Source organism: Salvelinus sp. IW2-2015, linkage group LG8 (genome assembly GCF_002910315.2).
Source record: "Salvelinus sp. IW2-2015 linkage group LG8, ASM291031v2, whole genome shotgun sequence".
In the NCBI taxonomy this organism is placed as follows: domain Eukaryota; kingdom Metazoa; phylum Chordata; class Actinopteri; order Salmoniformes; family Salmonidae; genus Salvelinus; species Salvelinus sp. IW2-2015.
In genome coordinates this window covers 17,200,702-17,216,583 of record NC_036848.1, presented here as the reverse complement: position 1 = coordinate 17,216,583, position 15,882 = coordinate 17,200,702, and positions in this window count along the sequence as shown.

The following is a 15,882-nucleotide window of genomic DNA, read 5'->3' as shown; positions in this document are numbered from 1 at the left end:
AGGAGCCAGCATTGAGTAGATACTCATCACCTCCAAAGCACAGGCTTGTGCCAATGCCTTGAAAGTATAAACCAGGAGCTGTGGCACAGAGTGAACAGAGCTGTGTCTTTGATGTGCTGCTCAACTGTGTGACACTTGTAGCAAGCTTCAAAAGAAGAAGCTCCTGCATTCTGCTTACCTGCACATTTTCACTTTTTTTCTACTGCCTCGGCCAGATGTTGAAAAAGCTTGGTGGCAATCTTGAAATAAATGATGGAGACTCGTGAAAATAAAAAGTCCTTGTTCACTGTTTTGTGGCACTTCTATGGTATCTACCCCTCTGGTAGAACCACGTTACAGCAGGTATGACACATGGAGAAACTTTTCCATTCAATAGTTTATTCTAGGATGGAGGATACATTGCATTGACCGTGGACTCTAATCAGTCACATTAAGCGACACGAACTACGACGTGTCAGATTTGCTCTTAGAAACATTTACATTTAGAATTTAGACTAAGTGGCTATGAAGGTGGGTCAGAATTGTGATCAACAATTGAGAATTTTTTCTTGGGTGGAAAGTTGAGCCTACTGGTTGACAATGACTAGAGTTGAGGTTTATGAATGGGGAGCTGTCTCAGTCCTTCTGAGGAGAGGAGGGGGAGGTGGGCAGGCAAGCCAGCAACTCAAGAGTTAGGATTAGGTTACCCACAAAGCTTACCCACAGCGACTGACTGAGTGAAGAAAAGAACAAGCAAGTAAGCTAATGGTCTTGGGATAAACCCCACAGCCGCAAAAGAGAGTTTGTTACAAAATGCACCGTGGCTTTGCACCATCATCGCTACCGGTAGATGTCTGAGACTGTGTCGTGACGGTCATCAGGAATGTGGAGAATATCTCATTGACGCTAGAAAAAAAAGAAGAAGAAAAAAGCTATACGAGGGCGGTCAGCCAGGGGTTCAAAGGGCCTAGCAGGCCTTTAAGCTTGACAAAAGAACTTGGAAGTTCTGTAAGTGAATTCCAATGTACTATATTAGTGTCAGGACCCCCCTGCCACCCCCTTTCCTCCCCTCACTTCCCACTTTCATCTCCGACACGAACATATCGACTGGGGGGGTCGGGTATTTTTTGGGGGGGGCATCTGCATCCTATTGAATTCTCAAGGTGAGGGGACGGCCGAGAAGGACCTAGTGGCTCGTATAAGCCGTCCAGACCCTTTTCACTCCAAGTCACAGCCCAACGAGCGTGTGAGGAGGCGGGGATAGCCTCTTCCTCTCATCTCCCAGGAATCAACACAACCCCATTAGTATATTGGCGGCCCCTTTCACACTGTTGGCTTAGCTCTTTGGCCCTGGGCCCCCGGAGTCCCGTGGCGTAAGGTGGACTAGTCAGGAGCAGGTCACCGCGGGGTCGCGACACCTCGGTGTGCGATAGGGTGACGGAGAGAGTGCCCAGAAGAGTGTCGCTGAGAGAGAGGGCGAGCCTTGAAGAAAAGCTGGGAAGCATTTTGTATTTTGTAATTTGTCCCCCATCACATTTGCTTGGAGTCATTTAGGGCATCTTTGCCTTGAAGTTTGGGGCCACAGTGTGTGTGTGGGTGTGTGTGCCTTGAAGTTGGGGGCCACAGTATGTGTTTGTGAGAGAGAAAGAGACCATGTGAGTGTGGGGTCAAAATTAAACTATTGCTCCTCGACAAAAAATCTCAGAGTACCGCGATACATGCAGAACCTATTGACAAATCCATTAGCTTCAGTACCCAGCATGACACTAATGATGATATTTCCCCCTCTCAGTTCAACAGAGGTCTTACGTACACACATAAAAAACAAACACACAGTATGGATCCCTCGCCACTAGTTGCTAACATATGATATCATTTTCATGATGTATTTGCACGCCTCACTAAACTCCTCTTACAATTACTCTCAGGCTCCAGGTTAATGGATGGTGAAAAAGGCAACTGCCAAAAACTGTCATGATGTAGTAAAAACAATTGTTTCATAACACTGATCAATGAGCCACATACCTCTACTTTTCTGGTCCATTTTGTATCTTTGGCATAATATGAAGATTCACTTGGATAGCAGAGGCTAATGTTGGGGGCTCATTTAACCTGTCAAACCAATGCTGAATTCTATGAGTTATGTGCTAACGACATAATAACTGCTAAGAATTGGGTGGACCTGTGAAAGAAGTTTCAGGGAGCAAAATGAAGTAATTTGTTGTCAGCTCTTGAAGTTTTTCTGCATCGAAATGACCCCCTAATTGTTTGTTGGATTGCTGTAATTACCAATTTAAGGTGCTGGTTGTTGGTAATGTGGCACAAAATTGCTGCAAGATTTGGAGAACCTGGTCAGAATGGTTGACTCAATCCATACTGTCAGCTTTCAGTTTTGAAGACTGGAAAGTGTCAAAAAAAGTTATACAGCTGTACATACACAACCATATATTTGAAAGAAGTGTCTAAATGCGTAACCATTTTGTAACTTCGACAACAAATTAAAAACACCTCCAAAAAGAGGCTTCCATGAGATTATACCCGTGTCGACACCATGCCACAGCCCTCCAACCTCATGACCTAGTCAACCCACCTAAGGCAGTAAACACTTTGATTTGAAGTCATTACCATCAAGTCAATGGGCGAGAAGTATTTAGTGAGTGTTTAAAGGTTAAAACCTGTTAACAGAATAGATCAACCCATCTAATTGCTATTAAACTGTGGAGTGGGCGAGTATACTTCTTCAGGTAGAGGTGGGCTTTGAGAATGTAGTCCCATTTCACTCCTAGAGGTCAGCTGTATGGTTAGGATTGGAATAACATGGCGCTGGAGAACAAGGCTGACATTTTACGTATTCCTAACCAATTGTGTTTTTCTTGTTTTTTTCTTAGCGTAACTAGTTTTTTTAAACTTATTTAGTACATAATGTTGCTGCTACTGTCTCTTATGACCGAAAATAACTTCTGGACATCAGAACTGCGATTACTCACCACGGACTGTCAGAATCCTTTTTTTCCTTAACGTGTCTGACAGAATGATATACTGCTTTCCCGTCATTTGCGTGAAGAGAAGGCAGAGAGGGTGGGCTGCCTTCTGAGAATTTGTAGGCGATCTAATAAACCCCCACTTCCTTCCATTCTGCCAGCAAACGTGCAATCTCTGGAAAATTAAATCGATGACCTACGCGGAAGTTTAAATTACCAACGGGACATTCAAAACTGTAACATCTTATGCTTCACGGAGTCGTGGCTGAACGACGACATTATCAACATACAGCTGGCTGGTTATACGCTGTATCGGCAGGATAGAACAACGGTGTCTGGTAAGAGAAGGGTCGGCGGACAGCTGGTGCACGATATCTAAGGAAGTCTCGAGGTTTTGCTCGCCTGAGGTAGAGTATGTCATGAGAAGCTGTAGACACACTATCTACCTAGAGTGTTTTCATCTGTATTTTTCGTAGCTGTCTACATACCCCCACAGACTGATGCTGGCACTAAGACTGCACTGAATGAGCTGTATTCCGCCATAAGCAAACAGGAAAACGCTCACCCAGAGGTGGCACTGCTAGTAGCCAGGGACTTTAATGCAGGGAAACTTAAATCCGTCTTGCCAAATTTCTATCAGCATGTTAAATGTGCAACCGGAGGGAAAAAAACTCTGGCCACCTTTACTCCACACACAGAGACGCATACAAAGCTCTCTCTCGCCCTCCATTTGGCAAATCTGACCACAATTCTATCCTCCTGATTCCTGCTTACAAACGAAAATTAAGCAGGAAGCACCAGTGAATCGATCAATAAAAAAGTGGTCAGATGAAGCAGATGCTAAGCACAGACTGGAAAATGTTCCGGGATTCCTCCGATGGCATTGAGGAGTACACCACATCAGTTATTGGCTTCATCAATAAGTGCATCGATGACGTCGTCCCCACAGTGACCGTATGTACATACCCCAACCAGAAGCCATGGATTACAGGCAACATCCGCACTGAGCTAAATGTTGGAGCTGCTGCATTAACCTGGAAGCTTATAAGAAATCCCGCTATGCCCTCAAATGAACCATCAAACAGGCAAAGTGTCAATAAAGGACTAAGATCGAATCATACTACACCGGCTCTGACGCTCATCGGATGTGGCAGGGCTTGCAAGCCATTACAGACTAAAAAGGGAAGCACAGCCGAGAGCTGCCCAGTGACACGAGCCTACCAGACGAGCTAAACAACTTCTATGCTCGCTTCGTGGCAAATAACACTGAAACATGCATGAGAGCACCAGCTGTCCTGGAAGACTGTGTGATCCCACACTCCACAGTCGATGTAAATAAGACCTTTAAACAGGTCAACATTTACAAGGCCGCAGGGCCAGACGGATTACCAGGACGTGTACTGCAAGCATGCGCTGACCAACTGGCAAGTGTCTTCATTGACATTTTCAACATTTTCCCTGTCTGAGTCTGTAATACCAACATGTTTTAAGTAGACCACCATAGTCCCTGTGCCCAAGAACACTAATGTAACCTGCCTAAATTACTACCGACCCGTAGCACTCAAAGTGCTTTGAAAGGCTGGTCATGGCTCACATCAACACCATTATTCCAGAAACCCTAGACCCACTCCAATTTGCATACCGCCATAACAGATCACAAATAATGCAATTTCTATTGCAGTCCACACTGCCCTTTCCCACCTGGACAAAATGAACACCTATGTGAGAATGTTATTCATTGACTACAGCTCAGCGTTCAACACCATAGAGCCTTCAAAGCTCATCAATAAGCTAAGGACCCTGGGACTAAACAACTCCCTCTGCAACTGGATCCTGGACTGGCCGTGATCAGAGACCTGGCCGTGTGGTGCCAGGACAACAACCTCTCCCTCAACGTGATCAAGACAAAGTAGATGATTGTGGACTACAGGAAAAAGAGGACCGAACAGGCCCCCATTCTCATCGACAGGGCTGTAGTGGAGCAGGTTGAGAGCTTCAAGTGTCCTGGGTGTTCACATCACCAACAAACTAACATGGTCCAAGCACACCAAGACAGTCGTGAAGAGGGCACGACAAAACCTATTCCCTCTCAGGAGACTGAAAAGATTTGGCATGGGTCCTCAGATCCTCAAAAGGTTTTATAGCTGCACCATCGAGAGCATCCTAACTGGTTGCATCACTGCCTGGTATGGCAACTGCTCGGCCTCTGACCGCAAGGCACTATAGAGGGTAGTGCGTACGGCCCAGTACATCACTGGGACCAAGCTTCCTGCCATCCAGGACCTCTATACCAGGCGGTGTCAGAGGAAGGCCCTAAAAATGGTCAAAGACTCCAGCCACCTTTGTCATAGACTGTTCTCTCTGCTACCGCATGGCAAGCGGTACTGGAGCACCAAGTCTAGGTCCAAGAGGCTTCTTAACAGCTTCTACCCCCAACCCATAAGACTCCTGAACATCTAATCAAATGGCCACCCAGAATATTTGCATTGCCCCCCCCTTTTACGCCACTGCTACTCTCTGTTGTTATCATTTCTGCATAGTCACTTTAATAACTCTACCTACATGTACATATTACCTCAACTAACCTGTGCCTCCGCACATTGACTCTGTACCGGTACCCCCCTGAATATAGTCTCGTTATTTTACTGCTGCTCTTTAATTACTTGTTACTTTTACTTCTTATTCATATATTTTCTTTAACTGCATTGTTGGTTAGGGGCTCGTAAGTAAGCATTTCACTGTACAAATCAAATCAAATTGTATTTGTCACATACACATGGTTAGCAGATGTTAATGTCAGTGTAGCGAAATGCTTGTGCTTCTAGTTCCGACAATGCAGTAATAACCAACGTGTAATCTAACCTAACAATTTCACAACTACCGAATACACACAAGTGTAAAGAAATGAAGAATATGTAAATAAAAATATATGAATGAGTGATGGTACAGAACGACATAGGCAAGATGCAGTAGATGGTATCTAGTACAGTATATACATATGAGATGAGTAATGTAGGGTATGTAAACATATAAAAGTGGCCTTGTTTAAAGTGGTTAGTGATACATGTATTATAGCAAGATGGCAAGATGCAGTAGATGGTATAGAGTACAGTATATACATATGAGATGAGTAATGTAGGGTATGTAAACATTATATGAAGTGGCATTGTTAAAAGTGGCTAGTGATAAAAAAATGTAATCAATTTTTACATTGTTAAAGTGGCTGGAGTTGAGTCAGTAGTTGGCAGGAGGCACTCAATGTTAGTGGTGGCTGTTTAACAGACTGGTGGCCTTGAGATAGAAAGCTGTTTTTCAGTCTCTCGGTCCCTGCTTTGATGCACCTGTACTGACCTCGCCTTCTGGACGATAGCGGGTGAACAGGCAGTGGCTCGGGTGGTTGTTGTCCTTGATGATCTTTATGGCCTTCCTGTGACATCGGTGGTGTAGGTGTCCTGGAGGGCAGGTAGTTTGCCCCCGGTGATGCGTTGTGCAGACCTCACTACCCTCTGGAGAGCCTACAGTTGTGGGCGGAGCAGTTGCCGTACCAGGCGGTGATACAGCCCGACAGGATGCTCTCGATTGGTGCATCTGTAAAAGATTGTGAGTGCTTTTGGTGACAAGCCAAATTTCTTCAGCCTCCTGAGGTTGAAGAGGCGCTGCTGCGCCTCTTCACACGCTGTCTGTGTGGGTGGACCAATTCAGGTTTGTCTGTGAGTGTATGCGAGGAACTTAAAACTTACTACCCTCTCCACTACTGTCCCATCGATGTGGATAGGGGGTGCTTCCCTCTGCTGTTTCCTGAAGTCCACGACCATCTCCTTTGTTTTGCTGACGTTGAGTGTGAGGTTCTTTTCCTGACACCACACTCCGAGGGCCCTCACCTCCTCCCTGTAGGCCCGTCTCGTCAATGTTGGTAATCAGGCCTACAACTGTAGTGTCGTCTGCAAACTTGATGATTGAGGGAGGCGTGCATGGCCACGCAGTCGTGGGTGAACAGGGGAGTAACGGAGAGGGCTGAGAACGCACCCTTGTGGGGCCCCAGTGTTGAGGGATCAGCGGAGTGGAGATGTTGTTACCTACCCTCACCACCGGGGGCGGCCCGTCAGGAAGTCCAGTACCCAGTTGCACAGGGCGGGGTCGATACCCAGGGTCTCGAGCTTGATGACGAGTTTGGAGGGTACTATGGTGTTAAATACTGAGCTGTAGTCGATGAACAGCATTCTCACATAGGTATTCTTCTTGTCCAGATGGGTTATGGCAGTGTGTAGTGTGGTTGCGATTGCGTCGTCTGTGGACCTATTGGGGCGGTAAGCAAATTGGAGTGGGTCTAGGGTGTCAGGTAGGGTGGAGGTGATATGGTCCTTGACTAGTCTCTCCAAAGCACTTCAATGATGACGGAAGTGAGTGCTACGGGGCGGTAGTCGTTTAGCTCAGTTACCTTAGCTTTCTGGGAACAGGAACAATGGTGGCCCTCTTGAAGCATGTGGGGACAGCAGGACTGGGATAAGGATTGATTGAATATGTCCGTAAACACACCATCCAGCTGGTCTGCGCATGCTCTGAGGACGCGGCTGGGGATGCCGTCTGGGCCTGCAGCCTTGCGAGGGTTAACACGTTAAATGTTTTACTCACGTCGGCTGCAGTGAAGGAGAGTCCGCAGGTTTTGGTAGCGGGCCGTGTAGTGGCACTGTATTGTCCTCAAAGCGGGCAAGAAGTTGTTTTATTCTGTCTGGGAGCAAGACATCCTGGTCCGCGACGGGGCTGGTTTTCTTTTTGTAACCCGTGATTGACTGTAGACTCTGCCACATACCTCTTGGTTCTGAGCCGTTGAATTGCGACTCTACTTTGTCTCTATACTGACGCCTTAGCTTGTTTGATTGCCTTGCGGAGGGAATAGCTACACTGTTTGTATTCGGTCATGTTTCCGGTCACCTTGCCCTGATTAAAAGCAGTGGTTTGTGCTTTCAGTGTCGCGCGAATGCTGCCATCAATCCACGGTTTCTGGTTTGGGAATGTTTTAATAGCTGCTGTGGGTACGACATCGCCGATGCACTTGCTAATAAACTCGCTCACCGAATCAGCATATTCGTCAATGTTGTTGTTTGAGGAGGAAGGTCTACACCTACACCTGTTGTATTCGGCACATGTGACTAATACAATGAAATTTTATTTGATACAATGCCCCTTCTGATGGACCGCCAGTAAGCCATGTAGCTTCTTAGCGATAGCAGCAACCGCATTAGGTAGGAGGAGTCCCCTCAGCGCAGGAGGGTGCCCCTTCAGCTAGCCTCAACCTGCAAACTCCACTCAGCCTAATGGTTGAGCCCAATCCATTCCCCTGTCTCGCACCTCTTTAGAGCCTCCTCACCCCTTTGTTCTGACAATACACAAACGGCCATTCAAATGGGGGGACTCTGTAATCAGTGAAATACTAGCCTCTGGGCTTTGTAGAGAGGAAAAGAGAGAGAAGGAGAGAGGGGAAAAAAATCCATCCATGACCAATCAGCTCTAACTACCTGTCTGGGTTTTTTGCTGCAGAGGTTATTTGCAGAAGGAAAAAATGTTCCGTTCCAGATGTAGAATTGAAGATGAAAAAAAGGCGTCCAGACTGATACCTCCACCCACTGTAAAACACTGAATTAGCCGACACCCTTGGAGTTTCTGTTGTTGTTGCTTGAGTGTCTTCATTTTTGAGGAGGGGAAACACTATGTTATAGACTACATTTTTGCTGTGAAATCTGCATCAACGGATTTCCTTTATGATAACTCACTAAACACTAGTTATTAACATCATGATATTAACTGCGAGGAGTGTCTAGATTCATGCGCAACGGTGTTGCAAAAAATTACTAATTCTCTTTGCTCAAATAGGCCGATTCGAATAACACCTGTGTGTTTTGTATTGTCAGTTATAAATCAATCCACCACCACTTGAGTAAAATGGTACATTTTCTTTGCAAGAAGACCTGTATATTCTCCAACCTTAGCAGAATGTGCAGGGGCGGACGTTAAGTGGGGCCAAACAGCAACTGATCCTTCCACTAGATGAGTTGTCTGGGAACATTGTTTTATGAGTGTTCAGTGTTCAATGCTACACGTGCGCTACAATTTATTCATGTTCTGTCCAAAAATCGCATTTGAAGCCAGGTGTGTGTCTTCCGTGCAAAAGAAATAGATATTAAATCAGTTCTAATGAAGTGCATGTTGACGATTAAGCTTATGGATGAGTGTAAACTGTGTGTCTACAACAATATACAATATGTTGTTTAACATGCAAAACAATACATAATACTATGAATATGTAGCAATTTAGATAAAACGTTTTTCCCAAAATAGATATCAGAAGAATACTTTTAAAAGCACTATATTATACATAAATGATCAGCCTAACACGTTCATGTGATTCTGCTAACTTGAAATATGATATGGTGTAAAGTAACTAAGTAAAAATACTTTGAAGTACTACTTAAGTATTTTTTGTGGGGGTAGTAAAAATACTATTTATATTTGACAACTTTTACTTTTATTCCTCTACATTTCTAAAGAAAATATGTACTTTTTAATCCTACATATTTTCCCTGACTCACAAAAGTACTTTTTACATTTTGAATGCTTAGCAGGACAGGAAAACGGTCCAATTCACGTACTTACTGTATCAAGAGAACATCCCTGGTAATCTTTACTGCCTCTGATCTGGCAAAGGCACCAAACACTAATGCTTTGTGTGTAAATTATGTTGGCGTGTGCCCATGGCTAGCCATAAAATAAAATAGAAATTGTGCCGTCTGATTTGCTTAATATAACGAATTTGAAAGGATTTCTAGTATATTTAGACTTTAATTCAAGTAGTATTTTCCTGGTTGAATTTCACTTTTACTTGAGTCATTTCCTATTAAGGTATCTTTACTTTTACTCAAGTATGACAATTGGGTACTTTTTTGTGCGTTGACAGACAGATGTACGTTAGACAACATATGCAGAACCAATCACATTGGCACAGAGTGAGGCAGCAAATCATAGCGCTTGTCACACACCATTTAGCTGTAAATGGGTTCAACTCATCTTGATAAGAGCTTCCAGAGCAGATACGCTTTAGCTGAAAGCTACCATCATTCTTTGAATACTGAAGGTTCCCCCATTACGGTTAAGTGAGAGTACTAAATACCCTCACACCTCGGGGGCTACACTCATCACAGATACAATCATATTTTTGGAAGTGTTTGGGGACTGACAAATTGCTTTATTCAACTCCACTGTTGTGAGTGAGACATGTTAGCCAAATGTCTGCTTAAATAACCTACAGCCCAAGGCTTGTGCTGGGGTTGGACTCAAATGGAGGGAAGCAACATGGGACCTTTATGAGGAAAATGAGGGCTCTCAATTGGAAGTATTTTCGAGGTAGCATATCTCACCTTTGCAGTGACACTCTAAATAACCACATGACGAGTGCGGTTACAATAAAATCTCCTCAAATGGGCTGTTGTAGGGTACTTCTGAACACTCACAACATGATATTACTTATTATGGGTTCAATAATAGCTTTTGTTGTCCAACTCAAACAATTTGCATGAATTCCCATGCACAAAATGACCAATCGAAGGGTCACTCATTCAAGGGCCAAAGTCTACAGAGGCAGACTGTAGTGAGGGTTACGGTGTGAGGGTTATGTGTCACTACTTATGGTGAATCGCGACACTAATTGATTGTTTAAAAGCCCAATGCATCTGTTTTTATATCAATATCAAAGCATTTATATGTAACAATTATGTACCTTACTGTAAATAAAAATTGGCAAAATAGATTTTTAGCCAAAAACTATTTCAAATTCCTTGCTTGAGAAATTTATCTTTGCTAAGAAGCCATTATAATTGAAAACAATCACAGTAAAGTACTAATTTTTACCCAGAAAATTATTTGATATTGAGATGAAAATGGCTGCATTGTAGCTTTATGTCACGCCCTGATCTGTTTCACCTGTCTCGTTATTGTCTCCAACCCCTCCAGGTGTCACTTGTTTTCCCCAGTGTATTTATCCCTGTGTTTCCTGTCTCTCTGGGCCAGTGTATTTATCCCTGTGTTTCCTGTCTCTCTGTGCCAGTTTGTCCTGTATGTTTTCAAGTCTACCAGTGTGTTTTTCCCCCCTTGCTCCTGTTGTCTATTTCTCTTTGCTAGTCCTCCCGGTTTTGACCCTTGCCTGTTTTCTGGACTCTGTGCCCGCCTGCCTGATCACTCTGCCTGCCCGCTGACCTGTACATCTGCCTTCCTCTGGATTGACCTGTCTTCTGCTTGTCCCTGTTGGAACATTAAATATTGTTACTTCGACAGTCTGCATCTGGGTCTTACTTTGATTCCTGATACTTTAACCAATTTACCACATTGTGATGTCACCATGGAAAGCTGAAACTCCCGCCCATGCAAACCTGCTGATTAGAAGGTCCTGTGTATCTTGTATTTTCAACCAGCAATTATTAGGAAATAACACTGATCTAATGTTTTTCACACTTTTACAGTTTACATTTCATCAGCGACTGTACAATATATAAAACACAGGAAAAACAGAATATTGACTGCTCTGGGCCTTTAATACAGGGGTGGCCAAGTCTCCTCCTATAACCCTGCTGGGTGTGTAGGCTTTTGTTCCAGCCCTACTCTAACACACCTGATTCAGGACCTTTATGAGCAGAATAAGGTGTGTTAGAGCAGCAGGGCTGGAGCAAAAGCTGATGAAAGACAGAGGGTGCATGCTAAAGGTTAACGTGTCCATCACACAAATGCACTTCTATCCAAGCTCCAAAGAGGTGAAACACAAACTTGCAACACAGACACTACTGAACAAGTCCACAACAAATCCACATGAACTCACTATCTTGCTAAAGTGAGACATCTCCCAACTACTGTTACTGCCTCTGCTCTGTTGGTTAGAAAAAAAGCCTGGGTTTGTGGGCAGAGGAATGCAGCGCACATCTTTGCCATAGCCAGCCGTGGAGGTAATGCTCTCGCGTGTTGGCGCTTGTCGAGCAAAGCACACCTCCCCTCTTATTAATAACCGCGGCCTATTGCTGTACCCAACACTGTATTTTACTGGTCCGGGACGCTTATGGGAATAGATGATGAACTCCCTCACGTCCTCTATCCCACCCTCCTCCTCCAGACAATCTCTTCCTAACGTCTGTTTTGGGAAGTTATTCTAGCAAAGTCCCCCATCCTTGGATAACCCCTACTCCCCAAAATTCTCCTTGCAATGTAATTGGCCTAGAAGTAACCGTCTAAAAGAAGAACTGAAAATAAATGTTGCCTGCTTTCTGCCTATAAAGATATACATATGTGTGGAAGTAAGAAGTATATCCAAGGAATTGTTGTCAAGAGACAGTAGACTGTCAAAGTGGTTCCTGTGAAAATAAATCCCTTACAATGACGGCTTCCTTTCTGTCTAATATAAACATACCAGCATGATCACTTTTTCCCCCCGAGGCCAACTCATTGTTCCAGTTCCATTTTGAAAGCTCTCCATGAATGCTTAAAATGTTCCCTTTTTTTTCTTCTTCTTGTTCATTTAATTGGCTGTATCTAGGTGGTGTCAGCCTGTCACTTACTGGCATATAGATCAGTGTCTCCTCAAAAGAAAGGTCACAACATTTGAAAGGGGGTGGGAGGGAGGTAGACCCCACACTCAGCCAATTGATATGCCCCTAACATGAAGAAAGATCTATGGTCAAAAACATCTACACCTTGGCTGTATGCCTGACGCCAGAGCTATAAGACTCTATGCACCCCTAACGCAACACTAATCTTGTTGCAGCACTGGACATGTTTGAAGTGATGTTGTCAGAGCGTTGTGATTATAGTTATGTCCAATTCGATATCAGCTGTGAGAGGAGAAGGTTACTGCTAGAATGTCTCTGTGAGCGAGTCAGCCTGAGTAGAATATGCAGCCATTACGAATTGGTAAGGGCTGAAATGTAAGCTATGTCGGTCGGTCCGGGTACAGTTGTCTGCTAAGTACGGAAATAACAATACTTCTAAAAGAGATCTCGGGGGGATTTGACACGGTCAAGACACCAGTCGACCTCAGCTATTCATAGGCCCCTCGGCTGTCGTACGTCTCTGTAGTCAGCCAGAGGTGGCTGCAGTACGCGTCTCTGTAGTTTGCCAGAGGGGAGGTCAATTTGATTCCATTACAGTTTAACTAGGTGTAAGCATTTGTACTAACACACAATTAAACTAATCTAATCATCAAAAAAGCCCTTGACTGACTGAAGGAGCATTAGTACAAGGCTGGAACTGGGTTGTAGGTCCAAAGGATCAAGATGTAAAAACATTGGTAAAACAATGAGATCTGAGATCAGTCTAAGGTCACGGGGCTGAGGTCCACTCAGGACTGTACAATTTTGCAGAATCTACACATCCTCTGCATCCATACTCTACCACAACCAGTCCATCCAGTAGTGTCGGAGAACACACTGACCAACAGCACAAAGAACATATCTCAGATGTGAACAGTGATGTTCAGTGCTGTTCAGATGCCCATGATAACCCTTCATAGGTTGTCACGAATGTGGCCAGTAATGTCACGCTCCACAACGTGCAGGGAGAGAGTGAGCGTAAAGGGCGACATTTCCCTATGCGTTGTCAAGTCTCACTGGCATGGGCCGATAAACCTCGGACATGACACATGTCTCTTAGCCTTCCGCTCAATCTTTTCCTCCCATCGTCTATCTCCCGTACCTCCAGGCTGCATTTAAGTCAAACCCTGGCCTGGAATTCAAGTCAAGCACAGCAGGGGCTTTCCACGTGCCTGCCAGTCATCTCCAAGGACCATAAAGTGATGTGTCATCGTGCTGCTTACATCCTCTAGCGGGTCTCACTTCCTACGAGCTACAGGGCAAACTCACTGACTTGGGGGAACGATTCTCATAGCTCACGGATGGAAGATCTGAGCTATATTACAGTTGGGGGACAATCAATTCATACTTAGGTGAAGCATGCTTTGAAGTAAGCCATGGACATTACTGCCACCAAGTGGTGACTGGTCCTAAGTGATTAATTGGAATCATAATTCATAACTAATGTGCGTCATATTTATGGATGGTAAGAACGGGTAAGATCATGTCTCAGGTCATGTGAGCTCACTTTTTGAGTTTGTTCTCTAATCTAGATAAGTGGTCCATAAATGTCATATTTTTGTGTAAACAATGGCATTTTTAAATCAGCTTCTGATGAGGCAATGGCAATGTAACCTCGTCCCTGCAGAGCCAGACTTCTCCTTTTGAAAGGACTGGGCTTCCCGCTGTTGCCAGAGTTGGTGTGATCCCTGCATTATACATTAACCATGGCTAAAAGGGTAATATATTCTATGTAATGTGAAGTAGTCAGACATGAAGCATGATGTATTAGCTTTACTTGAATGATGCAATGTAGTGTGCATTCAGTTATGCAACTTACAGCAATTAGAAAGCAAACCACCCTTCAATTAGGATCCATCATAATGTCACCTAAAATAAGTCATTCAACTACTAGACTACAGCATTTATTTAGTGAAAGGAACCAGTGTGAGAACCAGGTGTTGACGGCTATCTGATTACACTACCAAAAGTGAAGCTGTTTTACAAATGCCTCAGGGCTAGGTTTTGTTTATTCTGATAAAAGGGAGAAAGAACAGACAAAAAAATGGACGGATATGTTGATCTCAACAAGCCATAAATAAACAACCACTCACTATGAACCGTCATGCGTCATACGTATCAAGAATATTTGAAATATCAGATGAAATTACAAGTAGTCTTTTGAACTTGCCCAATGCCTGCCTTCCTTCCTCCAGTCAACTTTCCTGCCATGCAACTGTAAAACGGGTGTACAAAACATTAAGAACACCTGCTCTTTCCATGACAGAGACTGACCATGTGCCAAGAACTGCAACACTGCTGGGTTTTTCACACTCAATAGTTTCCCGTGTATCAAAAATTGGCCCCCAGCCAAAGGATATCCAGCCAACTTCACACAAATGTGGGAAGCATTGGAGTCAACAAGGGCCAGCATCCCAGTGGAACGCTTTCGACACCTTGTAGAATCCATGCCCCGACAAATTGAGGCTGTTCTATTAGGAAGGTGTTCTTAATGTTTTGTACAATAACATAACATTTTGTACAATAACATAAAATTGATCAGAAATATAGTGTAGACATTGTTAATGTTGTAAATGACTATTGTAGCTGGAAACGACTGATTTTTTATGGAATATCTACACAGGCATACAGAGGCCCATTATCAGCAACCAATGGCACTTGTGTTAGCTAATCCAAGTTTATCATTTTAAAAGGCTAATTGATCATTAGAAAACCCTTTTGCAATTATGTTAGCACAGCTGAAAACTGTTGTGCTGATTAAAGCATACTGGCCTTCTTTAGACTAGTTGAGTATCTGGAGCAATCAGCATTGTGGTTCGATTACAGGATAAATGGCAGAAAAAAATAAACTTTCTTCAACACTCATCAGTCATTATGCTTTTCTGAGAAATGAAGCTATTCCATGCAGAAAATTGCCAAGAACAAGATTCATTACAACGTCTGTGTACCACTCCTTCACAGACAGCGCAAACTGGCTCTAACCAGAATAGAAGATTGGGAGCCCGCGTGCACAACTGAGCAAGAGGAAATACGATTAGAGTGTCTAGTTTGAGAAAACAGCACCACAAGTCCCTCAACTGCGCAGCTTCTAAAAAGTATCCGCAAAACACAGTCTCAACGTACAGTAAGAGGCGACTCCGGATGCTAAGCTTCTAGGCAGATCCTCTGTCAGTGTCTATGTTCTTTTGCCAATCTAATCTTTCCTTTTAGCCATGCTGAGATATGGCTTTTTCTTTGCAACTCTTGCATAGAAGCCGCATCCCGGAGTCGCCCTCTTCACTGTTACACACTACCGTTCA